A 26,879-nucleotide genomic window follows, 5' to 3' on the forward strand; every position below is an offset into this window, starting at 1 on the left:
GTTGATGAAAACACCCTATTGATAGAGTGAGGACTATTGTCACTTTACGTGTATGGAGAGACTGAGGCACAGAGTGGTTATTAGAGACACTGCTGTAAAGGACAGAAGTCAGAGTGGAGGCTGGTGGTCCACCCTGGCTGTGCTCTGCAGCCTCCTGGAGAGCAAGTCACTGAGGGCGTTTCCTGGGCACTGGGGGTGGGGGGCAGGGGGGGTGAAGGGCAGCACAAACAGGGTCCTGGAGCTGCCACGGGCAAGCTGCGCCTGCACCACAACTTTGTCTCAGGATGCCCGCACGGAGAACTGGAGGTAGAAATACAAGAAAGAGGAAATGATGGAGAAGGGCAATGATAAGTTATTATAGAAACAAAAAGATGACAAAGAATAATGTGTTTTTAGCACTAGGAAAAAACCATCCTCTATGAAAAAGTTAGTAAGTCTCTCTTGTGCTTCTTTAAAGGCATTTCTTTGAGTTTACCATGGATAAGTCCAAAGAGAACTGGCCTGTATTCTACCCAGGAGCACTGAAAGCCACTCTGTCCAGCTTCCTCATCCAATGATTCAACACTCCTGCCAGAGCCCCAAAAGCATTACCACCACTCTGCAGAGCAGACCCACCTGTCTGCATCAGAAATGTGCTGCCTAAGGTGCACTGGGGTAAGTCACTCAGTTGGGAACTGGGACCACTGCCCACAACATCCTTACCTTGAGAAGCATCTAGCAAAGCCCCACTCAGAGATCCCCTCTCTCTGGGCCCTGAAATGGGGAAGGCAGGGTGTTTCGTGGCTGCAGATCCCTCCCCCCCATCCCATCTAGTCCAGTTGCAAATCAGTATTGCTTGCTGGATAGCAAATCAAGTTTCAAGGTTACAGGCAACAGAGAAAGGAAGGCAGTACATGAGAAATCATTTATCAAGACCATATTTAAAAGAAAAAAAAAGCTCAAGTCAAAGATAAAACACAATTGGGAGGAGGGTATAGCTCAGTGGCAGAATGTGTGCTTAGCATGCACGAGGTCCTGGGTTCAATCCCAGTACCTTCATTAAAAAAATAAACAAATAAACCTAATTACCTCCCTGCAAAAAAAAAAAAAAAAAAAGATAAAACACAGTCTCTTAGCTATATTCCTCACTGGTGTTGGTTGAATTTCAGGGTGCTGTGAGATTTAAATGTTGTTTTCAGTGGGTTTTGCAGTTTGGAGTCAGATGCATTATAAATGTTCTAGATCACACAGTTTAATGCATTATTCTCTCTGCTGTAAAGGATAAATGTTTTTTTTCCCCTAATATGAAGACACTAACCACTTTGGAGGCTGCTAGGGGGAACCTAGCTCCCTAATCCACAGTTTGATTTTTTCAGTTGATCATCTTTTAAATTAATCAGTTTAATGAGTTATTCAGTGCTTGCTTGGAGGAGTTAGTCCTATCTGGGAAGAAATGCAAGAATAAGGAATCACTCTGTGAGGTTGCAGGTTGGGGGCGGGGGTAAAGGGAGGGGAGAGTCATCACAGGAAGCAAGCTGAGGCTCAGAGAAGCTAAGCAAACGGCCCAGATCAAACAGCTTGTTCCTGATTCCTATGTGACTAAATGTAGAAAAAGCCAAGGTAGTATCATAAACAAAGGGGACATGTGAGAAGGACCTTCTCTTCATCTCCCACTACTTTGGTCACTGATAAACCCTGACCTGGCCATGAGCTTGCTGATACTGGTGCAGGGCTGACAGGGCCACATTCATCCTGACCCGGGTGTCAAGTGCACAGTGGGGGCAGCTGGACACCGTATCTCATAACCCATGTCTCCATACTCCAAAATGGAGGACCCGCATATGCAGCTGACCACCTCCGGCCAGCCCATTGACTGGCTCCTGCATGAACAGTCCACCAGCAACACTCAGAGACGTGGCTTTCTAATGTAACACAGAGTAGTCTGTGGTGTTTTGGCTTTGAAGGACCTACCCCACTTCTCCCCACCCCTCACACCTCATCCCCCACAGCATAGACACAGATTCCCTGCTTGGTAGTAAAACTTTCCCACTTAGCACTCAGTCTTTGACTTCGCAGACTTTATTTTCTCTTTTCTTCTGCCAATTCAACAACACCCTTAACCCACTGTTGCCCACATGACCCAGAGGAAGGTGGCAGAGGGACAACAGCTACCTGGGGCCTTAACTGAATGGAAGTACCTCCCACCTTCCACAGTCTCTACCCTTTCCAAATCAAGTCTCTTTCAACCCAAGGGAGCGAACTCTTCCAGTAGAAATCTCAAGTACCTTGTGCAGAGGTGTAAAATGTGCTCAGTAGGGCTATTTTAGGCCTATTTAGGGCCATTTTTCCACCAGAGATAAAAGCACGCTGCCATTAAAACACACTGCCATTAAAAACAGCAACAGATCTTTGATAACCTCTGCAATCATGATTGGAGCTATTATATTACATATTATTGCAGGAGATTTCATCCCTGCACTTGAAAATTGGCTTTCAATTTTGGAATCAGAAAATATTTCCCCAGCCGTACGTTCAAGCCTTCATTTGAGCTGCAGGACTGACGATGACGTACAGAGGAGACCGCTGCAACTTCAGCTTTGGTTATCTACCTTCTTCATCTGAGTTTCTTTTCATCAAGTATCTGGTATTTTCTCACTTTCCCTTGTGCTAGTTGAGGAAATTGTACCTCTCATGCTTATCTGGTAAGATAGGCTGTGTGCATGTGACTTCTACCATTTCCAGCACTGAATGAGTAATTGTATCCTGCACAAAGATCTGCAAACAGACTTTTTCCTTATTTAACAAATGTCCACGGTTCAGGAAAGAAAAAAGCAACACGGCCACTCCCCACAGGTGGATACCGGAGAATGCTGAGGAAGGTTGACACAGTGCCCTTGATTCTGTGCTGTCTAGACGCTGATAGACTTAAGATGGGGGCTTTCACACACCCTCCTCTGCCTCCTCCAGGGTGAGCCTGCTCTGATGGAAAGAAGTCAAAACAGCCTATGGTCTTTCTGCAGGTTACCTGTCTTTCCTTAAACTATATTATTCCTCAGTCTAGTTCTCTCACATCTCTAGCCAAAGAGAAGCTCACAGAATTCAAAGCTGTAAAACTGAGATGCAAGTAAAAATGCCTACAAGACCATTAACCTCTTTGTACTTGCAGCCAGAGTTTTTGGATCCGAAGAACTAATTTAAAATCCATTTGTCCCTCATGCTTGGACTATGAGCCTCCAGGGGCTTAATCAAAACGAAAAAGAATCAAATACCCTATCAACTGCAAGGCCTCTGATACCCAGTTCTTGCCTGTCGACCAGCAGGAGATTTTGATTTCCACAGATTCCCTAAAATCACTTCAGAAGTAGAAAAGAAAAAATATCACAAAATTCAGCTGCAGCTATTTAATGAGAGGAAGGCTGTAGCAAGCGGGTGAACAGTTCTAAAAAAAGACCAAATGGAGACAACACTGTTTAGTGGCCTGAGTCAGGGTCTCTGAGCTAGTGACTAGGGGTGGGCGTTGTGAAGGTGCTACCCAGCACATTAAGTGAAAACAAGACACGCAAGACACCTGAGTGCAGGAAACCGTGAGGGCAGTGAGAGCGAAAGTCAGGGGTTCCCGGCTGAGGGTCTACCTGCCCAAACCAAGCGTACTGGGATGCAGTGCTGCTTTTTTATGGGCTGCGTGAAACAAAAGACATCAAAACCGTTGCTTTATTCCTCGTCTAGCCCAGAGCCACAGTCACATTCTTATAATAAGGAAGCCAAGGTGGAGACATTTCCAACCGCTGTGGAATGTGTGGCCCCAGCCCTCTCAATTTAAGGGAAGCCTCGAGCTACTGAACGCACAGCCGTTAATCTGCATGATTACTAAAGAACAGTAAAACCATCAGCCCCTCACCCCCAGCCCGGGGCCAGCCTAGCAGGGGGCAGGAAGCAGACCCCGGCTGGATCACCGGGAAACTGTAGGAGAGAAAGGCCTGGCTGGAAGCCGGGGTTCAAAGAGCAGCTGGTCCTCTCTCCTCCACATTCTTCCAGGCCCAGGCTCTGGAAACATCCATGAGGGAAGGGAACACCGCGAAATTGCTCTCTAGAATCCTTGGGAGCTGCTAATAATGGGAGGGATGTTCTGAACCAGTTTATTAAAAAAAAATTTTATTATTGTTTTATTTTGAAATAATTATAGATCGACAGTAAGTTTAAAAATAAGTACAAAGAGGCCCTGTGTACTCTTCACCCAATTTCCCCCAAAGGTGGTAATGTCTTAATAACGATAATAAAACCAGGAAATTGACATTGGTACAATCTACAAACCTTACTCTGATTTTTACCAGTGTTATATGCACTTGTATGTGTCTAAAGTTCTATGCAATTTTATCATATGTGGATTTATATATCAACTCTGTAATCAAGATGCAGACCTGCTCCATCACCACAAGCATCCCCATTGCTACTCTCTTACAGTCACATCCATCTCCTCTCTCCATCCCTTCTCATCCAGTTCCTAACCCCTGCAACCACTAATCTCGAACGAGTTCATTTTTAATAGTATTTTGTGATTTTTCATGATCTATGTAATTGAAGGAGAGAAGTCAGGGGGTAAAAACCCACTCTAATTATGTTCACCAACCTAGGAAAGTCAGGTTGCCTTTTTATAGAAATGAAAAAGTAAGCACAAAACAGTGTCTCCAATGAACAGAGTCTCACTCATTCATTTACTCAGTATTTATTAAGCGTGTATGAATGAGTCTTTTTACTAGGTAGGACTAGGATCTAATGAAGGGCAAGACCAGGTCATTGCCCGCAAGGACCTGCAATCTGGACAAGGGTGGAGGCCATGTGTTAGGCAGAATGGGCAGCTATGAGATAGTGGGAGAGGCACAAAGGGACACCTAATCTGAATTTGGGGGCATCAGGGAAGGCTCCCCAGAGAGGAGGAAATGTCTAAGTGGACACAGACAATGATGATACCTAGGGACAGTTCAAAACAAATTAGGAAAAAGTTTCATTCTAAGGAAACAAGTGTCCGTTGGATGGGGGCAATCCCTGTGTGTCTGTTTCCCAGTCTCATGCCCAGAACCGCTCTGGAGTTTTAGAAATAATGATGAAAGCACTTTTTCTTAGACTTACAGTCTGATGGGCTTAATCCCATTCCTTGCAGCCTCTTTGAATTCCAAGTTTTTTGAAATAGATTCAGTTGACAGTTTTAACTTTAGTTTGATGTTATTTATTTTGATTCGACCATGTCAATTAACTTGAAAATTATTCAAAATAATGGAATATCTTTTCTACTCATTATACTAGGAAATTTTATAGCAGCTTCAAGAATAATGATTAGCAGACTCTTTATCTAATGTGAACTTCTGAGTAGAAGTGTGTTGCCTGGAGGGAATAGGAGCAGAGTATAGGAGGGACATGCCTACTAGTCTTGAAGAGGTAGAAGCTGGAAAGACTTCCTGAGGGAGGTCTACACCCAAATTAGGTATAACAGTTCCACCACAGTGCAAGAAATGACTCAGGAGTTCAACAGTGTAGAAATAGGCTCCTGATTGTGTTTATTGCTGAAGTCTGGCTAACAGGGGGAAAAGAGATGAGCTGGATGGTAAGACCTGGGAAAAACTACAAAAGCAGCTGGATTTATTTGGAGAGATAGAATAAAGGAAGTATACCAAGTGCAAAAAAACAAAACAAAACAAAACAAAACAAAACAAAAAACCCAAAAACCAAAGTAGGCTATCAGGGAGCTATTTATTTAAAGTCAACATGGTATTGGAGTTGGGCCCATTGATTCTAGAGTTATATCCCCTGGGCTTAACATCCCTGTTTAACCACATATCAGTCATTTTTATCTTAGGACAGTTACTTAATACCTTGTGCCTCAATTTTCCTTATCCAAAAATTGAGGCTAATAGTTATCTCATGGAGTTGGGGTGAGGATTAAATGACAACAGACATGTAAGCATGCCTGGGATGTAGCAATGCTCAATAAATTTAGCTATTATTAAGCCTCACTTTTTATTTACCAGGAAAGAACAAGAAAAAAATGGGCTTAATTACAAAGAAAGGATGTTAGTCTAAATAAAAAAGAATTTTCTAAAAGAACAAGGCTGGAGGTATCACCCTCCTAGACTTCAGACTATACTACAAAGTGACAGTAATGAAAACAGCAAGGTGCTGGTACAAAAACAGACACATGGATCACTGGAACAAAATAGCCCAGAAATAAACCCACACACCTATGGTCAATTAATCTTCAACAAAGGAAGCAAGAATAAACAATGGGGGAAAGACAGTCTCTTCAATACATGGTGCTGGGAAAACTGGACAACTACATATAAAAGAATGAAATTAGAACATTCTCTAACACCATATACAAAAAATAAATTCAAAATGGATTAAAGACCTAAATGTAACACTTGAAACCATAAAACTCCTAGAAGAGAACATAGGCAGAACACCTTTTGACATAAATTGTAGCAATATTTTTTAGATCTGTCTCCTAAGGCAAAAGAAATAAAAGCAAAAATAAACAAATGAGACCTAATTACACTTAAAAAACTTTTTGCACAGGAAAGGATACCTTCAATCTTTGCATATACCATATAATTCTGTTGTTTGCAGCTGAGATGCCCTAGTTTCTAGGCTAGGTACGGATGTCTGCTCTAACATCACATGTGCACATCACTTTGTCATCACTTTGAAAGAGACTTGCTATGAAAAAGTTCAAATGAATTTGAAACTCAATTACATTAATAAAAGAAATTACAATGTTATATTTATCAGTGAAAGAAAAGGAAGACCTATTAAATTTTTAATAGATTTGCAACTGTAGAAATTTCTAAGTAGTTGTAAAAAATGGTTTAAAAAATCTTTAACACCTACTCTGAGAATAAAATTTTACTCTGGTGACTATAAGGAGTTTGAAGAGATCATCATTCAAAGTTTTGATGAGGAGTTCAATGTAACCATTTCAAATATGAAACCTGATGTAGAAAAAAATTTTTCTAGAGAAGGAAGCTCCAGTTTCTCATCTTAAAATTTGAAAAGGTTTTATTTGGAAGTGTTACACAAAGTTGGTGTTTAATATCTTTCTTAGTACTTTTAATTTTTTTCTTACAGTAATTATATAACATAAAATAGTAATTATTTTCACCAAGCCCAACAGAAGCTCCCCAGCCCCCTCCAATTTATTTGTGTACCATGCAAGTATTATAACTTTCTATGTGTGCTATGTGTGAAAATCACTGGAAAGTACTGCCTTAGCAAAGGTGGCAGAACCTATTAATGCATAGACAGTAAGAATTCACCAAATTCTTCCTTGTTAATTGACCTTACATCTGATTCAGATATTGAGAGGGTCTGCGCTTAAGAGGAAGCCGAGTCTCTCCCCAGCTCCAAGCCATTTGTGTAATTTCATTCTCCTTGATAATGATAGGGTTCAGAATAGGCATGTGATATGACTCTAGCCAATGAAACATGTGAGGGAAAATTTCAGAGTGGGGCAGATAGAAGAGCTTCTGGAAATTTTCTTCCTTTTAAGTAGAGTCATAAGAAAGGAACATTCTTTCTTCCAGCTTTTATACATTGTTAAATGAGTCTGTGATGCTTGGCGCTGTTGCAGCCATCCTGCAACCTTGAGGACTTAATTATGAGGACAATCCTATCATGTTGGGGATGGCAGAGCAGAAAGGTAGATAGGACATGGGACCCTGATGACCATGAGTGACTCAATTAACTAGCCCTGGAACTCTCTCTCCTCTGTGTGTGAAATAATGAATTTCCTTCTTATTTAAGTCATTTTTGTCTAGGTTTCCTATTATTTGCATTGAAAGTATCTTCACTGATACACAGTGGGTTTGATACCCTCCAGATGATAGTCTCAATTTACACTTCACCAGTGGAATATGAGAATGCCTGTTTCTTCTTACTAGTATTAGAGTCATTCTCATTCTTTGCCAATTTGACAGGCAGCATTGAGTTTAAGACTGATAGGTCCTGCCCACGTACTTGGGAGAAAGAACTGTTTTAAGGACTCTTCCTGGCTGCAATTCTGGGCTTCTGTCTTAATCACTGAGTCCACCTGTTGGTTCAAAAAGGCCCAACAGGACCGCTGCCTTCTAGTGCTTAATTCCAGTCATAAAATATGCTTAAAAGTAATATATTTGCATTTAAAGGGAACACATTCTTTAATTTAAACTTGTCATTGATTGTCTCCAATCATCTTCCAATTAGTTATCTTAATCATATTTGTGGTTACAACCAGGTGTTGAAAAATGAAGATCGGTTGAAAGTAATAAACTAATGTATTCTAACCACCATGCACAACTTGTTGAGATGAAAGAGTGTGTGGTGTGTGAGAGAGACAAGACAGAGAGGGTTAGCCAGGGAGAGGACTGGAGAAAGAGAGAGATGCCTGTCCACAGGTCCTCAGCCACATCGGACCTCTTCTTGAGAACGGTGGTCTGCCGTTCCCACTCTTCCACAAGACCCAGTTAGGTAGGGGGATGTGATCACAGTGAACTTTGTCACTTGAAATCACTCACTAGAGTGAAGGCATAAGAAGCATAAAATAAGATCTCTGCAGACTTGACTTACAGTGCTGTTGCTGAATCCAATTTATTCATCCAAGTCAGCTTGGCACCACTTGTACTATCACATCTGCTTCTCATAACAGCCTTATTAGGAAGATATTAATGTCCCCATTTTAAAGACACTAATGTCCAGGGCCATACAACCAATATGAGGCCATGTGGATTTGACCTTATATCTACTGACACCAAAGCCTGTTGGGGAAATACACCCTTCCATGGGAGTGCTTTGCTGGCAGGCAACTCTAAGACCTGATTACACAAAGATGAAAAAGGTAACAGGCTTAAATACCTCATTCGTAATTTGTCAAATTATTAATTGACATGAAATTTTAGTTCTCCTAAATTATATAGAGCAAAAATATTATAGACTTATTCTAATTATCACTATGTCTTTGGTTTTGTTTCATTGTCTACTTTCATAAAAGATAACAAAAATTCTTATGTGTTCAGGTTAGAAATTTTTGGAAAAAATAAGGTACAAAATAAAATAAGCACCTCTTGTTCCATCACGCAGAGAGAAATTATCATTAACATTTTAATGATAACCCCTTGGCTTCTCAAGATCATGTAAAATATGGAAGAACTGCTCTCTATTTGGGTTGCTGTGATTCTTTTGAAAGACAAGTTTCATCTAACATGACCACGATGGCAGAAGGAGCTGTCTGTAGCTGCATTTGTCAATTCCTTACCATCTTATCATTACTATTCCATACTCTGCTCTGGTCTTATATGTTTTTAGAAGTAAAAATACATTCCTAAGGAAACTACCTGGTGTATGAAATGCATTATTCGAGGAAGATGCAAGAATTTGGCATACATTATTAAAAATAATATAGGGCACAGATCAAACTCTCCAGTAGAAAAATTGACAGCCATGAACTTAAAATTCACAGAAACTAAGACAAATACTCAAAGATGAAAACACACCCAATCTCACTATTGATCAAAGCAAACAAATTACTATAAACATAACAATAAATTTTTTGTCTATAAAATGGTAAAATGTTTGCATATGTAATACTTGATGCTGGCAAGAGTTTCAGGAGATAGAACCCCCTCCCCCCATCCACACCCAATGAAGAGAAACTGGCATAATCTTTTTGGAAGTACATATCAAGAGGCTTAAATTAGTTCCCATTTCTTATGCTTCTCTAAGAGAGAATACTTCTTTAAGGAGGTATATCAGAGAGGTGGTCGGGTATATGCACACGGTCATTTATAGCAGCATAATGTATAATACTGAAAAACTGGAAACAACTTAAAAGTTCAAGAGATAGGAAAAATAAATTACGGAACACTTCCCCATTATAGAATTAAACTGTCATAAAAAAAGTTTGAAGGCCACTTAATAACATGAGATGATGTTCACAGTGAGTCAGGGGGTGAAGAACAGAATAGAAAGCTATGATACATTAGGATTTAACTTTTATAAATACATGTAATAACAAATTTTGAGGAAACTATATTAAATACAGCTGTTATCTCTGAATGATCAATCCATGAGTAAATGTCATTAAAAATTTTTTTTCTAAAACTTTCTACAATGAAGGAGCATACCATTAGAAAAAAATTAACAAAAATTTTCTGGTGGTAATAGGCTCAGGAAAGGCAACACAGCTTGAGCCTGCTAACCCTCAGACATCTTTGCAGGATTCTCAGTCCTCAACCATCCCTTCTCTCTGAAACTGGGAATCATTATTCCAGCAACTGCAAATATTTATTGAGCAATTACTCTGAGCCAGGCATTATGCTAAGCGCTTTACTTTCAATATTACATTTAATCCCTACAGCAGCCCAATAAGGTAGGTACTAGAATTCTTCTGAGTTTACAGAAAATGAGACTAAGACATTGAGACCTAGGCGATTTACATAAGACCATTCAGGGATTAAAGCAGACTCCAGCCAGGTTTGACTCTAGCAAACCAAGACTCACTCCAGAACAAAAACAATGGTTTTATTGATGCAATCTCCGCTTCTCTTAAATCTCCCTCTCAGCTCTGCCCCTTCAATTATAGCAATTCTTAATATCCAAGCAATTTAGTTTTCTGTGTTCTGAGCTTTTTGGAAGAAAATTACTATTTAAATCTAAGAAGTACATACAGTAAATGGTAACCGAAAAATCTGTTCTAACACTTGAAACAGTTTAGTCCCCACGAATGGCCATTTGGCCTGAAACCTGTGTGGGCACACAGGGGCCACACTTAAAATGGGTCTATGCTTGACTTAATGCTCTCCTGTCACTGTCTTGCAATTCATAATAATTTTTCAACAAGGAGCCCACATTTTCATTTTGCACAGGGCCCTGCAAATTATGTCACCAGTCCTGCTAGTCACATGTGAGTAACTTAGCCTCGAGCCTAATATAAAAGTCATAGTGCTCGGGGTTTAGACTTATGTTCTTTGCTTTTTATTACTTACTTGGATCTGATGCCTATAGAGAAAGTACTTTCCCTTGCTTCAGTGACTCCTCCAGGGGTAAACACGCAACGTTATCAATGTCTATCTGGCCTTCTCGTCCTCAGCATCTCCAATGAGCACCATTGGAAACATCGGTCTCTGAGTGTGTTTTCTCTGTACTGTGGAGTCTGGTTCCTTGGGCCCCCATGGGTGTAACCCAGCCTGGTCTTACAGCTAATCAGTATTTCCAACCTTCAGGGAGAGAGGCAGGTGCCCACTGTAAGGAAGGCTTTGCATATTTAGAACACTGGGAATTCTTCCATATTCTTCCAAGTAAAAGCTCCATTGTATGTACTGTTAGATAAGGTCATTTTCAGGTAGGCTAGATAGGATTATGCTCACTGTCTGGCCATACTGTCTTGAATGCATGAGCTGGGACAATGGTTTGGTATAAGAAAAACACATCACTGGTAAACTAACTTTCAGCACATTTGGGAATATTTTGGACTGCTGTGCAGCACTTAGAAAAAAACAACAAAATCTCATCTGCCTTCCCTCTTGGAATTGCATAGGATTCCATATGAATAACTTCCTTGTGTGTTTTCCCTTTTTAAATGGGGTCTAGTATAGAATTAAGTTTGGCCTCTGGGGGAGTGGATGCTTCTGCCAAACCAGTGAGTTTCCTAAGAGTGGTGCACAATCATTGTGCCTGTGAGAAGTCCAAGATCTTGACATGGACAAGCAGAAACCATGGGGGATATCAGGGATGTTGCTGGGGAAATAAAATAAAGGAAAACATAAGAGACAGTGAAACAACAGAATTAAGTTTTTGGCCAGTACCTCTGACCAAACAGAAAAATCTCTTTGCTACCTTGGTCCATGACAAACACACAGATATTCTCAAATCCGTTGGCTTCCAGAATCACATAAGTAAGTGTGAAGAATTCTGTGGCTGTCTACTCAGCATCCTTTCCCTCTTCTTCCTTCCTGCAAGAACCCTGATTTGTTTGGGTACATTCCCCTGAATATTCCATGTGGCTCAGGATTTCTTTGATTAGACTAAGCCAGTCATAGTCATCCCATGGCCCTTTTTCCATCATTGATGGAGAATGTGATGTGCTCCAGTTCTGGAGAAGGAAAAAGGTTTCTGGAAGTTTCTAGGAAAGTCCTACCTTGCTTTTAAGAAATAATACTGGGGGAATCAGACCCTGTTGCGTGCTAGGAGTGAACCAGGGAGCAGGCTGCCCCAAGTCATACTGATCACCATTGTGCAGCCATGAGGAAAGCCAGCCAGATGCCAAAGTCAGCATCCAGGAGAGCACCAAGGAGAAAGGACTACAGAGAAATAGAGTCAAAACCTGGATGGAACCATTATGTGAGCTAAAGTAACTCTGTATCATTTAAGTTTGTTTGAGTTAGCCTTTCTATTGCTTGAAGCTGAAAGCACAAAATGACCCTTCAAACAAGAGCCAGTCTGGGATTTGGAAGAATTGGGCACTAGGCTCCAGCCTAATAATTTACTGTACAAATTATTTTGTGCAAGTCCCAATGTCCCCAAACCTTAGTTTTCCCATCTAGTAAAATTGGACATCAAAATACATATCCTGTTTACTTTGGGGAAATATCACCAGGGTTGAAGAGATCAAAGAATCAAAAGCCCTTTGAAACATGTCATTATTACATACATAAGAGATCCTGTTGCTCTTAGGGTTAGTAAGTTTATAATGTGTCCAAGTAATCCACTTGTTGTTCTGGATACACATATACAAATAACAGTGTCTTAATTTCAGTTTCCCCATTTCTTTCTCTTTTCCTTTCCTAATTGCATGTAGCATCTCACAGATGTGTGGAAGGCAGTGACAGAGATTTCCAACATCCTTTTTCCTCCCTATTCAGCATTTTCCCAAAATACCAAGCAAAAGAATACAGTAAATTCTTTAAAGCATCTCCTTGAAACCCTTCCTGTTCTGTGCACAAAGCAGAAATCTGAGGGGTAGCACTTTTTGGGGGGCCAGAAAGAAATTTGTCTAATCCCAGAACAGAGTGTGTAGTACATTCATCCTCCTAAAAGGTAAATGAAATTGTCAAAGGCATGTAATAGATTGGCAGAATTTTAAATGGAAATTGTGTGTGTTTTCAGAAATGCACTAACTTGTGATCATTCACAGCAGAGGGAAATTAAACTGAAGTGAGGAAAAGAAAAATCTAGCCTGTGAAAAATACACAAATGCAAAACAAGGAGACATTGAGAATCCAGGAGACCAAAACTGGTCAATTAAGTACCATGTAAAGATTTCCAATTTTCTTGTAGTAAATTATTTATTTAGCTCTTACATACCATCAATATATTTTACAAGTTTAATACCCAAATTATAGCTGGCCCACCCATTTATGGCCCCATAAATGAGTCCTGACTTACCAATGTGAATTCTTGTTCCTGGCAGTGTCAGATTTAGATTGGATTTGGATCTATTGCTTTTATCCTTATCAGACATTTCGAGGCTGATATTTTATTGCTATATTTAAAATGGAAAGTGCTTTAAAATAGACTTGGGAGGGAGCACAACTGATTCCTGCCCTGATATGTCATTTCCTGACTTAACATCCTACTATAATCTAGGTTAAAGGGTTGGAAGTCCACATAGAATCCTTCTCCACTGAAGATATCCCCCCACACAGAATTTTCCTGGAGGAAAATGAGTGATTATAAAAAGAATGACTTTAATCTTAAGTAAGAGTAGCTGGAGCTTTCAGTAGTAAAACTGACAGGCAATTTCCATGCCTATATACTTTGTGAGTCAAATGAATAATAAAGAATATAAATGAAACACATCTAGCCATTTCTTAAGTGTTAAAGTGTATATGGAGCTAACTTGCCAAGGCTTGTTTTTCAAGGGCTGAATTTTGTAAAATATGTAAAACCAACCAATAAATTAACAGCAAAAGAGAAGACTAACACATCAAACCTAGGGAACAGCTTCCATTTACAGTCATAAAAAGTATTATAGCTCTGAGATGAGAAGGTCCCACAGTTACAAATATGAAAACAAATGCAAGCTATGATTAATGATGCTCCAAATTATAATAATATTTGATTGTGGTTTTAGGCCTTTGGGAAAAAAGTCACCCAAATGTCTTTTTTTTACCTCTTTACATTACCTTTTTTAAAGGAATTTTACACTATTATTGTTCTTTCAAAAATTTTTATAAAAAGTTTTTAAATGGCCCATAAAATAAACTTGAACATGAAGTTCATAGGAACCAGCCCAGCTCTGGGGAAAGAACAGAGGGGCCTGAGCGCTCAGCCCTGACGGCAGCCCTAGGAGACATCAAGTACAAGCCACTCCTCAGAGTTTATGCTCTCATTTGAAAAATGGGCACATCTCGTAGAAATAGAGCAGGGCAAAGTGCTTTGAAGGAGAAACACAGTATTTAGTATTAAGAGAAATTATTAGGAAGAAAAGAAGGAATTGTCAAAGAACTCAAAATCATTTTTAAAATTATAATTAGATGAGCTTCACAGTTTTGGCTGTATCCCTTGGCCCCAGCACTGCACCTGCCCACCTTCCTTTAAGCCAGCTACACAAATAAAAGTGTGGCCCTCCTTGTTCAAAAATCAGGAGGAGCTACAGGTACTAAATTATAGTGCTTTTCCCTGCTTTTCTCAGTCTTTTCACTGGTCGTGGTGTGTTCTTATTTGCCACATGCTGTACTAAATAAAGAAAAATTAAAAATTTAAATTATTGGCATGAATTTTATTGTTCATCTTTATATAGTGCAATGCCAGTTTTAAATGAAAATATAAGAGCGTTGAACTTATACGTGGAATCACCAAAATGACACAATTCCTATTTCACACTTCATGCATATGTATTTTGTTCTTACCAGAACAGTGAAAACGCTGCACAAAATGAATTCAACTGGCCTTTTTTTCCTTTCTTGATAAGTGCATGTTCTACCAATGCTCCACTTTTGGCTCTGGCTGACTGATGAGGAGGGTAGGACTGAACAGAAAAGGAATTATGGTTTGCCCTGTCTTTCCCTTTCCTTTTACATTATCACTTTCAGGATAAGTGGTGACTCTGACAAGGAACTGACAGCGGTAAGAAAGGATACGATAGGGTCCCTTGGTCATCTGTGTTTCCTAGAACTCCACTTCCTTTTGCGTTCAATGCCAATGTTGGAAAGCAAGTTTTAAAAGCCTGTCCTCTTGGGGCTTTCAGGTCCCCCAACTCAGTGGCAGGCATAACATGCTCACCTCAGTACTTGATCTGAGTCTGGTTGAACTTGCACGCATCCACCAGAATCTTGTGCTCATGAAGCATCACGAGTCCTCTATGCAAATGGGGTGTAAGGAAGAACGAATGGCGAATTTTGAGGGGATGCTCACGTGCATACTCCATGTCCCATCAGATTAATACACAAGACACAAGTTCAAAAATAAAATCATTAAGAATTTCAAGATGTTGACAGGAGAGCCTTAAACAAGTGCGGGCCTCTGAGCCCCAGCTTTGTGCCACTGCACAAGCTACATACCCACGACAATGATGCCAGCTATGCCTTCCCCCAAACCCCTACCTGGGAGGGATTCCCAGGCTGTGGGCGGGGAGGTAGTCACAAACCTCCCATAAGCCCCTCCCTATTCAGATACTCACTGCCTGCCCTGCTTAGGGAAATTGTTGTGGACAGCCTTCACCCTCCTCCTCCTTCGCCTCCTCCTCATCTTCTTGCCCTGCACACTCCCATCCCAACCTGTCCCTCTTACTTCTAGATTTTGAGGAAATGCAATATAGCTCTTCTTTCCATTCAAAAGTAGGAAAACAAACTACATTCCCATTTCCTTGCACCTCTTCTCTTAAAACAGTGTTTGTGCCCCAAGCAGTACAAAAATTTCAGTAAATGTTCACTGTTGACAAATTTTAAAAGCTAAGTGGCAAAAAATAAGCATTTACATTTATTGTATTACCTGGGCAGAACTTTTGGGAGGAAGGCAAGTTACTTTTAAAAAATCATGGGCTGGAAATTTTGAAATTTTTATGTACAATGCTACTTTATGTGAGGAACGAAAGGGCTCACCTAAGAAAAATCACAGGTTTTGGATGAAACCCATGCATTTCCATATCCAGTGCAACTTGGTACTTAACTCCAGAGGGGAAAAAGTGACTAGGCCGTGGAATAATAAGGAAATGGGAGTGAGTTTATTAAGACTTCTTAAATATTCCTGGAACACAGGCAGGTATTTGGAAACTTTTTTCACTCACTGAAGAATGATGCCTGAGGGAAAAAAAGACCTTTTTCCATTTTTTTGTTATTTTCTTCATTTCCCTTTCTCTTCCCAGCCTAGCATTCCTAGAGTTCCCTAGGTTTATAAAATACTTAATGAAAAAACAAGACCACAGAGCTGCTCTTGTTGGTCCATGAAATTTTTTTTTCTTATTTTGCACCTGTATAGAACTATTTTCAGTTCAGCTGTAGGAATTGGTAACTGTCTGAGTTAGGAGGGGGAAAAGGTAGATGATCTCTTGGTTTGCTTTCTGAAGCTTCAGAATGACTTCTTGCAGAGCCTGCTCACCAAACCACTTCCCTCTGAGATTTAAGTTCAGAAGAGTGAACGTCCAGGTTCCCGAGGATTTAAGCACCAACCTCTCAGTGAGTGAATAAAAGACTACACATCCCTCTCCGAGAGTCCAGTTTTCTTCAGCACTTAACAGATTCAATATGTTGAATGGAGCACAAGGGCATCCTTCTCCGGAGTTTATGAAACTCACAGGCTGTACTTTACCACATTGATAACTTGGTGGCAGCCGGGAGCACATTCCTCACTTTGTTCACAATCCTCATTAATTAGCCCTTGAATGTGGCCAAATTCCAACTAAAATCATTTTATTCGGCCCTATTTCTGCCTTTCCTGGAACTCTAAATGGACATCATTCTTCCCTCTGGCTGGTGGGCAGCCTGTTGTGTTCTGAAGGTGGTTGCACTTCAGGGGGAGGGAGGCTGGAGGCCCTGACAGGTAAACAGTTAAAAATCACAGGAACCATCTTTTTTTTTCAGATCCACGTGTTCTTCCTCCCTATCTTTTGGAGCTGAGTACCTTGGAATAAAAGTAGCTCCTCAAGACCTAAAATACATTCAGAAGACGCAAATCCACAAAGTCAGAAAGCAGATTAGTGGTTGCCAGGAGTGGGGGAAGAGGAAATGCGGAGTTATTACTTAATGGGTGTGGGGTGTTCTTTTGGGGATGAATGAAAACATTTTGAAAACTAGAGAGAGGTGGTGATTGTACAACATCATGAATGCACTGAGTGCCACTGGATTGTATGCCTTAGAATGGTTAGTGGCATGTTATGTGAATTGCACCTCAATTTCTTCAAAAAGTAAAACACTGTTCTCACAGATATTGTTCATTTTTCATTTGATAGCCAATTTTCTTAGGAGACAGAATTTCAGGGACATCATCAAATGAATCGATAGGAAGAGAGTTTAACAATTAGCCAATGAGTCTGTTCAATAGGTCTCATCTAAGACAGAAGAGTGGTTCTTCTCAATTACCCGAAAAGACATCATCTCATCTTCCCTAGGTAAAGACTGTGAATATGTCTCTCCCCAGATGAGGTTTTCTCACAAGCAAGAACCACGTAAATTAGGATGGAGATGCCAGATGTAGGAGCGCCGTGGTGTGCTGAGTTTCCTTGCTCAAAGCTCATATGTGAATAACTTTGGCTGTTGAGGGAACACCTCTGTTAGCTGGAATGACAGGGCCCAGTATGATGCCCAGTGGTCCATCCTCCAATGACTGACCCACTTACTTTGTCCAACTTCAAAGGGTCAGGCAAAAGACATGGGTGATACCCTTCATCCCTTTGGTGTAAGATAGGCTCACTAGACCCACAGTGCTTGACTTGTAATGCAGGTGCTGCATGAGGCCGTAAAGAAATGTAGAAGTCACACATGCCAGACTATTACACAATCCAGCCCTGATGAGGCCTTAAATATACCTACTTATGAATGGTCCACCCTGTCAAATGCACGCAAAGCAGCACTGCTAAGGTATGAGCTAATTGATTTGATCAATGTTTCTAGTTCTCTCCAAAACTTTTTAAAAAATAGCTAGAGCTTGTCTATGTTTTAAAAGTGTATATTCAGTTTGACTCTTTTGTCCCACCAATTGTGACAGATGCAGAACCCCAACTGGCTTGGTGCCCTGGTTGCATGAGCTTCTGAGGCTCCATAAACCCCTATTTACTAACTCATGACTGCCCAGCTGCTGAGTCCATTCTAAGGTTTAGATTTGCCTGGTATATAATTAAGGCTGAATTGTTGGTTTGTTTTCCAGTAAAAACATATAACATACAATAAAATTTAGAAAACCTGTCAGCACTTTTTGTAATATCATAGAAGCATAGAACCAAAGAGACTGTAGAGAATTTATATGCCAAATGTGCTCACTTTAGAAATGAAGCACAGAGAGATTAAGTGACTTCCCCGAAGTCCTAGTGGGCTAGTGATGGCGGCAGACTAGAAGTGAGGTCCCTGATCTCACTTTGTTGGTTGTGATCCACCAATTTGCCCTTCTTCACTTAAGAAGCTCTGAAGCCAAGGGATGATGCAATTCCAGAAATATACCATGATATCATATTTTAAATTATTTTTCCACACAGAGTATAATGGAAAAAAAGAAAAAAACCACAACAGTACCTTAGAAATCTGCCTCACGTCTCACACATGTCTCTCCCCTGGCATTAGGCAACCCAGCAGGCCAGGGCCTTGTTGAAACCTTAAAACAAACCAGGCCAATTCTGAGGTCTAGACAGGCCCCAGACAGGGTTTCCCGAAGCTTTGAAATGCGATTTTAGAACTGGATAATTTAGAGGCAATTTAACCCAGAGACCAAACTGACATTCAGAACATTTATTTTGAAAACATTTTTAAAGCATCTACTCACCCCTTTAAAACATGATTTTGTGTTTTACTTGGGGCAGACCAACTGGAATTGCAATGATTAAGGTTCAGTTCACTAACTCTTAGTAAGTTCTTAACACAGAAAATGCAGCCTCCTTCCTAATGCACTTACCTGAGATCCAGGAGAAACTTGCTTTGTGGAAAAAGATTCCAAAAATCATGTTCAATTTTTACACTGCTTTTGCAGCAGTAGAGGGTTATACTTTCAGGTTACAGTTACACATTCAAGAGTCCCAGGAAGAATTTTGACTATAACGTTTGTTCAGGATGGCAGAATACTTCATCTGTACAAAAGCATCACTGCTGCAGAACTCGGTCTTGCAATCAGTGGGTACTTACAGTTTTTCTTTTCAGTGAAAACGTGAGTGTTCTCCAGATTCCTCTGTTCTGGGGTGCACAGACTGGGCCATAGTCTTCTTTTCTATAAAGCAACCAGGAGCCACCATTAAGAAGACACCGGAAAGCCCATCACACTCTAACTGCTGCCTATTAAGTGGAGTTCTCAGTATGTGAAAAAGCAGTCGTTTCTATTTCAGATTCATTTTCCTTTGAGGAACCTGCTCAACATCAGGATAATTTTATTTTTCAAATAAACGACAGTGTTGGATAGGAAAGACTGGCCAAAGGTATCTGAGAGAGACAGAACATGCTATGTCACAAATAAGAGTAAATACATGGTTCTTAATGTTTAGATCTTGAGAAGCCCAGTTACTCTCTGAAGAGTGTGTGATTATTATTAACTACCTTAAAATCTAACTGTAGGAAACAGCATCAGGCTATGATGGTTCTGCAGTCTCTAGGTCCCTTCTTTTAATTCTTATTACTCATTTTAAATTCAGCTTTTTAAAAGTCTTAGTCCAGTTGCCCTTCGGGAACAATAAAGTGGCAATTAGGTATGACAACGGCGTGGAATAGACACAATTACTTATTGCCATAGTAAAAGAAAAAAGATGGGTCTATGAACCTATCAAGAAAACCTGCAAAATGGAATGGGCTGCTGGACCTTATGAAAAATGTATCCAAATATTTGCAGAATGTATTTTTGGCTACCTCCCTATAGAGATATTAAACCATTTTCTTTTATCAGAGAATTTACTACCATTACATTTTATATTAATTTAACGACTTTGATCAGGCAATCATCATTTATTTGCTTAAATTACCAGTCCCTTAGTACTTCATCAGCAAAGGGAAATATTTCATAGAAGATGAGGCAAAGCCCCTAATTACTATTAGAGCATAATTTAAAGTAACTTCAACAAGTATTGTAATTTTGACCAAATGGGTTACTAATTTGGAGAATCAATTACCTCCCAGGCCCCATCAGTGTTTAACTGGCAGTGGCTGTCCGATTACACATCTGGCATAGTCATATTTGCATCTGCAAATGGTCAGCCAATCAGCCAACTGAGCCTCATTATCAGGTAACAGTTTTATAGATTGGAAGACTTTGAAATGTTTGTGTATCAAATTATTTTTACTGTTTGTATCAAATTAGACACAAATTTTTTCCTTCCTCCACCATTCATCTTAAAATTAAAAATTTTAAAGCAATTTTATTGACTTCATTCACCTGGTTTCCCTCCTTTCTCTGACTTCAATCTTAAAAGATAATCAATCTCAAAAAAAAAAAAAAAAATCAAAGGGAACAACCTACCAGTGGCAAAATCAGAGAATTAAATATCACCTGATGCTATACGGTGAAACTAGTGCAATCCTGTACTACCAATCACAACATAAACTATGCAAAACTTTGAAAAAGCAACAGGGCAATTGGAGTCATGAAATGTCCATGCACTTTGAGCCTGTAAAACCATGTCTAGAATTTTATCCTGAGGAAATAATGGCATAGAGAAAAGAAATCTACATTCCAAAGATGTTCTTTCCAACGCTGACTTTAACAATAACAAATGTCAACAACAATAAAAACACAAACAAAAACTGAAACAAAAAACATCTACATGTAGAGAAATATTTAAATAACTCATGTCAAAAAGTAAAACATGTAGCCATTCAACAGGAAATTATCGACTATGTAGAACTATGGGAAACGTCTATGGTATTCAGCAAACTAAGTAAACTATGAAATGAGATGACTGCAACAAGCTGTGGATAAGGGCCCATATTCCTTATATAAATCAAAGGAAGTAGAGTAAGTGCTAATAATCTCTAATCTCTAGCAAAACCAAAGTATTTTGGGAACTAAAGAGAAGGAGCTATAACACCCATTTGGGAGACTGTGACAATAGCTTGTGAAACTTGCTTTCAGGGGTTTCAGAATGTCAGGAAGAGGTTACTGTGGAGGGGAAAGTTGAGTGCCAAGGAATGGAAGTGCCATATTTGGGCACCGACAAAGATTCAATGTGGCTGCGTTGTAGAGCATTTGCCTGGCAGGAGAGGCCAGCAACTCACTGTGGAGGGCTAAAGGTGAAGGTTTCCTTCTGGAAGTAGTGAGGGAAGCTGAAAAGAGGGAGGCCACATGCCATGGGCAGACTGAGAATTGGGGGAACTAGGTTTGAATCTTGCCTCCGTCACATGGTAACTTTGTGGCATTGGGCAAGTTACTCAAGCATTTTGAGCCCTGATTTTTCTTGATCTCTGCAGTGGGAGCATAGCTACTTCTTAGGGTGACCGCGGAAATTTGAGACAATAGATACAAAGTACCTGGTATCTGGTACTGTGTGAATTGTACTTGTCATTATTAGTAACAGTCATCTGATATGAGGAGGCAGCATGGAGGAGAGTAAGGAGAAGTGCAGAGAGAACCACTTTAGGCCCTTACTCTGCTAGACTACACACAAAAACGAATGGTGTCTGAAGAAAGGTGATGTCTATGGCAAACGGAAAGACGGTGCAGAATCAAGAAACACCATAGAGAGAGAATTCATAGGGCTGGGCCAGGGCGAATCCGGGTTTGGTGGGTATGAAGCTCATACAACTGAGAAGCTTACATGATTCCTTTCTAAAGAAAAATAATAAAATATTAAGAATAAAAATGAATATTCATTTAAAATAACAAACGAGATCATTACAAATTACAAAATTGAGAAACCTGACAAATATAACTAGCATCACAAAAAAGCGTATTTTTTAAAAATAAGCTGCCAAACCTCTATAATTAGTTTTGTACAATTTTGGCTATATACTCCTTGACTGCTTCTTCATTTGACCAATATCTTATAATACCATTTTCCATAGAGAGAATAGGAAGATAACACAGTCTCTCCTCTAGATGGTTGATCAAAATTTGTTTTCTATTATTGACAGTTGAGAAAAGTTCCTTTTGGCTCACAACTCATTATTGGTGAAGTCATGTAAATTTTTAGGATTGTTCAAAGTTGAAAAACACTTCATTTTCTTTTATGCATGAGTTGTTAGAGACATAATTACTATTTATAGTCCTGCTACAGGTTTGTGCCAAACACAGGCTGATAAATTCTATTTTTCATTATTCCCATTACAAAAGAAAAAAAGTGGATGGTGGATGCATAATTGTAAACACTGCATTTTAAAGTATATTCTTGATAGGAGAGAACTATTATGTTGACCAGGTGTTGAGGAGGAGTGAATTCTCTGCTTATAATTGTACATGCCTGGGAACTGAGAGAAATTTTCAGAGACCAGCTTCTGGCTCCACACATTCCATTCACTTTATGTTTCTTCCCCACACCTGCACAGCATGATGCGCTCCTGGTCTTACTTTTCATGACCTTATGTGGCCAGGCGATCCAGCACTGGGGGCAGCAGGCATACACTGGAAGGCGGCCCCTACACTGAGACAACTAGCACTAACTAAATATAAACAGAAGTGCCTCCAAAACACATAAAGGCATCCCATTAAATCCAGATAAATGTCTCCTTTAACTCAGTTCAACGTCTCTTTTGCCCAGTTTCCAAACTGGCACCTGACAAGAGGGAAAGTGTGGCTGAGGAGAAGGCAGAAAGGAAAGAGACATCAGCCGAAATACCTTCTTTTTCCAAATTCTACAAAAACATGTGGCCTTTACCAAAACACATTGCTGGGCTGCTGCCAGAGCCCTGGAAGAGACCTGTGCACAAGAGCAGCCCTGAACTTAAGCTTCATCTGCTTCTTGGTAAACGTCTCTTTCAGCAATGACTGAATATTGTTAATTGGGTAGAGAAACAGGAAGTAAGGTTATGAGCAGCAGTAAGTGGAAAAATTATGGTGCCATTAAGCTGAGAAAGAAAATCAAGACGAAAGGGACAGGGTTAGTTTTGTTGTGTTGTAGAATGGTTAGAGAAAAACATAATAGTAAGTCTCATTTTAAATATGGTGAATTTAAGATGCTGTGGCACTTTCAAGTAGAGATGTTAAGCAGACAAAAATGACTTAAAGAGGGTCTAAAATCAGAGATTCTCTGATTAACTGAAAATATTTCTCTGAGTTCTCAACCTGCACCTGCAATATTTGTTTCCATTTTTGACTCTTCCATTAATTCCCGACTTGGCCATTCTACCTTTTACTGAGAGCAAACGTTCTTGTACTGATAGTTTTTGAACAGCAAAAAACCCACAGCCTGAGATTACAGTGGTTGGAGTGTGAGTAAGGAACTTGACATAAAGCTTCGGGAAAATTGCAAAGTCCTACTTTCTGTTCTCTGTCTTAAATAATTCACAGCACCTTCCATGTTTTTAAAAGAACAGAACCAGCAGGAACCTCCATTTACTATTCTCCTTCTGCCAATTCTCCTTGCTTGGAATAAAAATAAAAGAGATGACAGATAGTTCACTTATTATCTTGGTCTTCATTTAGACCATTTTGTCTACAGTGCAAACAGAGTAATCAGAGGATGAATCAACAGTGAGAGCCATTGTGGCTACTGTACACGACTGTGAATTCAGGCTCATTGAGGCCGACGTTGCTTGACAGACTATTTTTCATGTATATTACCTTTGCTATCTATTTAGGTCCTCATCTGTTGATAGTTAATGGATCTTCTGTTATCGTCCCATGTAGCAATTGTGGTTATCCGGTAACAATACAATGATAGAAGAAATTAAATATTAATAGGCAATTTATAAAAGAGCTGAAATTTTACATTCCAATAGATAAAATTGAAAAATGGAACACGTAAAAGGCAATAAGAATCAGAAGGCTGTTTCTCACTGACTGTGTAAATCAGAAGCTCTCTGAATCCTTTTAGTGTTGTCTAAGGATTAACAGAAGTAAAAACCTTAATGTCTCCACACTGGGGAGCACCAGCTGGCATGAAAAGAAAAACGTATGGCAATCTTTGTTTTGCCCTTGTGGGAGAAAAACTCAAGTAACTGGGCTGATTTCAACTGATAAGATAACAAAAAGAATAAATTGGGGAGAAAAAATGATCTGAGCCAACTCTAAACAAATCATTCTTATAGGACTTAATACTCATTTTCAAAACTCTTTTTTTTTCTCTTCCCTTTCCTTGTTCATTTCTGATGGAGGCAAGTATCTTGTCTTAGCTCAGATTGATCTGGATCATAGATCTATAGTTTTACAATGTAAAGGGAGAAATCTATTGTCTCAAAATTTTGGCCTAACTAGATATAAGATCCTAATCTTGCTCACAAAGCCTGTTCTCATGGAGTTGGCTTTCCTTCAGCCCAAAACCCTCTGTGCCAATCACTGGGCCAGGTAAGGCGATGAGGGCCTGATCCAGGGTGGCAGTTGTGGGAAGGGAGAGGGAGATGATGGTAAGTGTTCCATGTTCCAGTTACTATTGCTGTGTTACAGTTTACCCCCGAATTTTGTGACTAAACATAACAACAATGATTTTTACCATCTCTCATGTTTTCTGTGGGTCAGAATTTGGGAAGGGCTTGCCAGGCACTCTATCTAGGCAGGGTCTTATCATAGTTGCAGTCAAATGGTGGTTGGAGCCTCAAAAGCAGAGAGGCAGAGGAGGTGGGAGCTGGCCAGGCTTCCCCATCTCTTCCTGTAGCCTCAGGGCCTCTCCATGAGGTCTTCCACATGTGCTAGTTTGGGCTTCCCCGCAACGTGCAGGCTTTTTGCTGATGAGTTCTGACAAGCGAGTTGGAAGCTGTGTCACTTCTGTGGATTAGCCTCATAAGTCACATGGTGTCACTTTCTCCACTCTATTGGTCAGAACAGTCACAGAAGTCTAGTTTCAAGGGGAAGAGACATAGACTCACCTGTCAATGGGAGAAATGTCAAAGAATTTGGGAATCTATTTTAAAACCACCACAGTAAGGAATTTGAATTGACGGGGCTTAGTGACTGACTGATTGTGCGGAGTGATGAATAAGGAGTGCAGGATGACTCCAAAATCAATCACCTGGTGTCTTAGTCTGTTTGGGCTGCTATAACAAAAATACCATAGACTGGGTGGCTGAAACAACAAACATTTATTTCTCACAGTTCTAGAGGCTGAGAAGTCCAAGACAAAGATGCTGGAAGATTTGGTGTCTGGTAAGAGCCCACTTCTCATTGTGTCCTCACATGGCAGAAGAAACAAAAGAGCTCTCTGGGGTCTCTTTTATAAGGGCACTAATTCCATTCATGAGGGCTCCATCCTCATGACCTAATCACCTCCCAAAGGCCCTGCCTCTTAACACAATCACATTGGGGGTTAGGGTTTCAACATATAAATTGGGGGTGAGGGGACACAAAAACATTCAATCCATAACCTCTGGGTCAGTGGGAATGTTATCAACCAAGTTATGGAATTCAGGAGGAAGAACAGGTTTGATGAAAAAAAGGTAGATTTAAGACGGACATGCCTAAAAATAGATGGCCAGCAAGACAGAAAGTTATGTCTGAATCCCAGAAGAAAGTTGGGGCTAGAGACAGAAATTTGGGAGTGACTGGTGTATAAGGAGGCCATGGGCTTGAATGGAAGTTCCCAGGGAGAGTGCATAGATCAAGAATAGAAGTCTACAGACAAAGAGAATTCTGAGGCCATTTGAAGGTACCCAACCACTAAGTAGAGTCTATCTACCCCTAGCAGAAGTAAACATGACCCACCCCACATAAGTCCCTTGGCAGGCGAGTGGATATTGAGTAGAGCTGATGGCTGGAGGTGGGTGCAGTGGACATCATTATGGTGGTGGAGAAGGATTGGACTAGGGTTGTCTGATTCCAAGGCCCATGCTCTTTCCCACAGTAGACCAACTCCCTCCTTTCTGTGTGTTCCCTTTTCACTGGAACATTCAATAGTCTTCACCCTCTTGCTGCTTGTCAACTGTTCTCCTATGCAAGCCTTGGCTCCTTTCTCTTTTGGTAAGGTCTAGACTGGGGCTGATTCTCAGCTCTACCCATCTGACAGATGAAGACTACTCATACATACTTGTGCTTCCTAAGCCGTTCCTACTAGCTTATACTGTCCTTTTTAATTCACATATCCACCTCTCTCCTCTCTTCAGAGAAGGAAAGATAAGCTCTTCTAGATTCCTCTTGACTTTAATTTTTTTTTAATAAGTAGGGCTAAACCACTTATATCAGATTGAATTTGAGTTCTTCAGATTTCATCAAATCGCTTGATATTTTCTACCTAATGCTGAACCCTGTATAAAAGCGAGGTCATCTGGCCCCTTGATCTTAATGGAGCTCTAAAGATGAACTTGAAAAACGTAGTATTTCTTAAGCACAAGTGTGGGCTTATTTGATTCTCTTAATCATCTTGTGAAGAAGAAAAGCAAAGTAAGTATTATTCTTACTTCTATTTCTACTGACAAAGAAATGAAGATTAGGACAGTTCAAGGCACCTGCTCCCCAAACCCCACTACTAAAGGAGGTAGCCCAAATGCACACCAGGTCTCCTACTATGACACTGTGATGCATTGTTTCTCCTAGGCCTATTATATATGACTTCCATTATAGTGAAACATTTGGAATAATTGCTGGGTGACAGAATTGTTTGTAATGGAAGTAGACATTCTGAAGAATCAATACTAAATCAAGAGGATATCAGCTGGATGATATTATGATCCTGG

General features: G+C 40.1%; 1 long non-coding RNA gene across 1 annotated transcript; it reads left to right on the forward strand.

The window, feature by feature from the left end:
* The first annotated feature begins 465 nt into the window (after positions 1 to 465).
* On the forward strand, positions 466 to 26,879 carry LOC140697396 (uncharacterized). Its single transcript, XR_012074393.1, has 3 exons — positions 466 to 654; positions 25,306 to 25,356; positions 26,740 to 26,879. It is a non-coding gene; the product is annotated as an uncharacterized lncRNA (long non-coding RNA).

The sequence above is a fragment of the Vicugna pacos genome, chromosome 7 (assembly GCF_048564905.1).
Source record: "Vicugna pacos chromosome 7, VicPac4, whole genome shotgun sequence".
Taxonomy (NCBI): Eukaryota; Metazoa; Chordata; class Mammalia; order Artiodactyla; family Camelidae; genus Vicugna; species Vicugna pacos.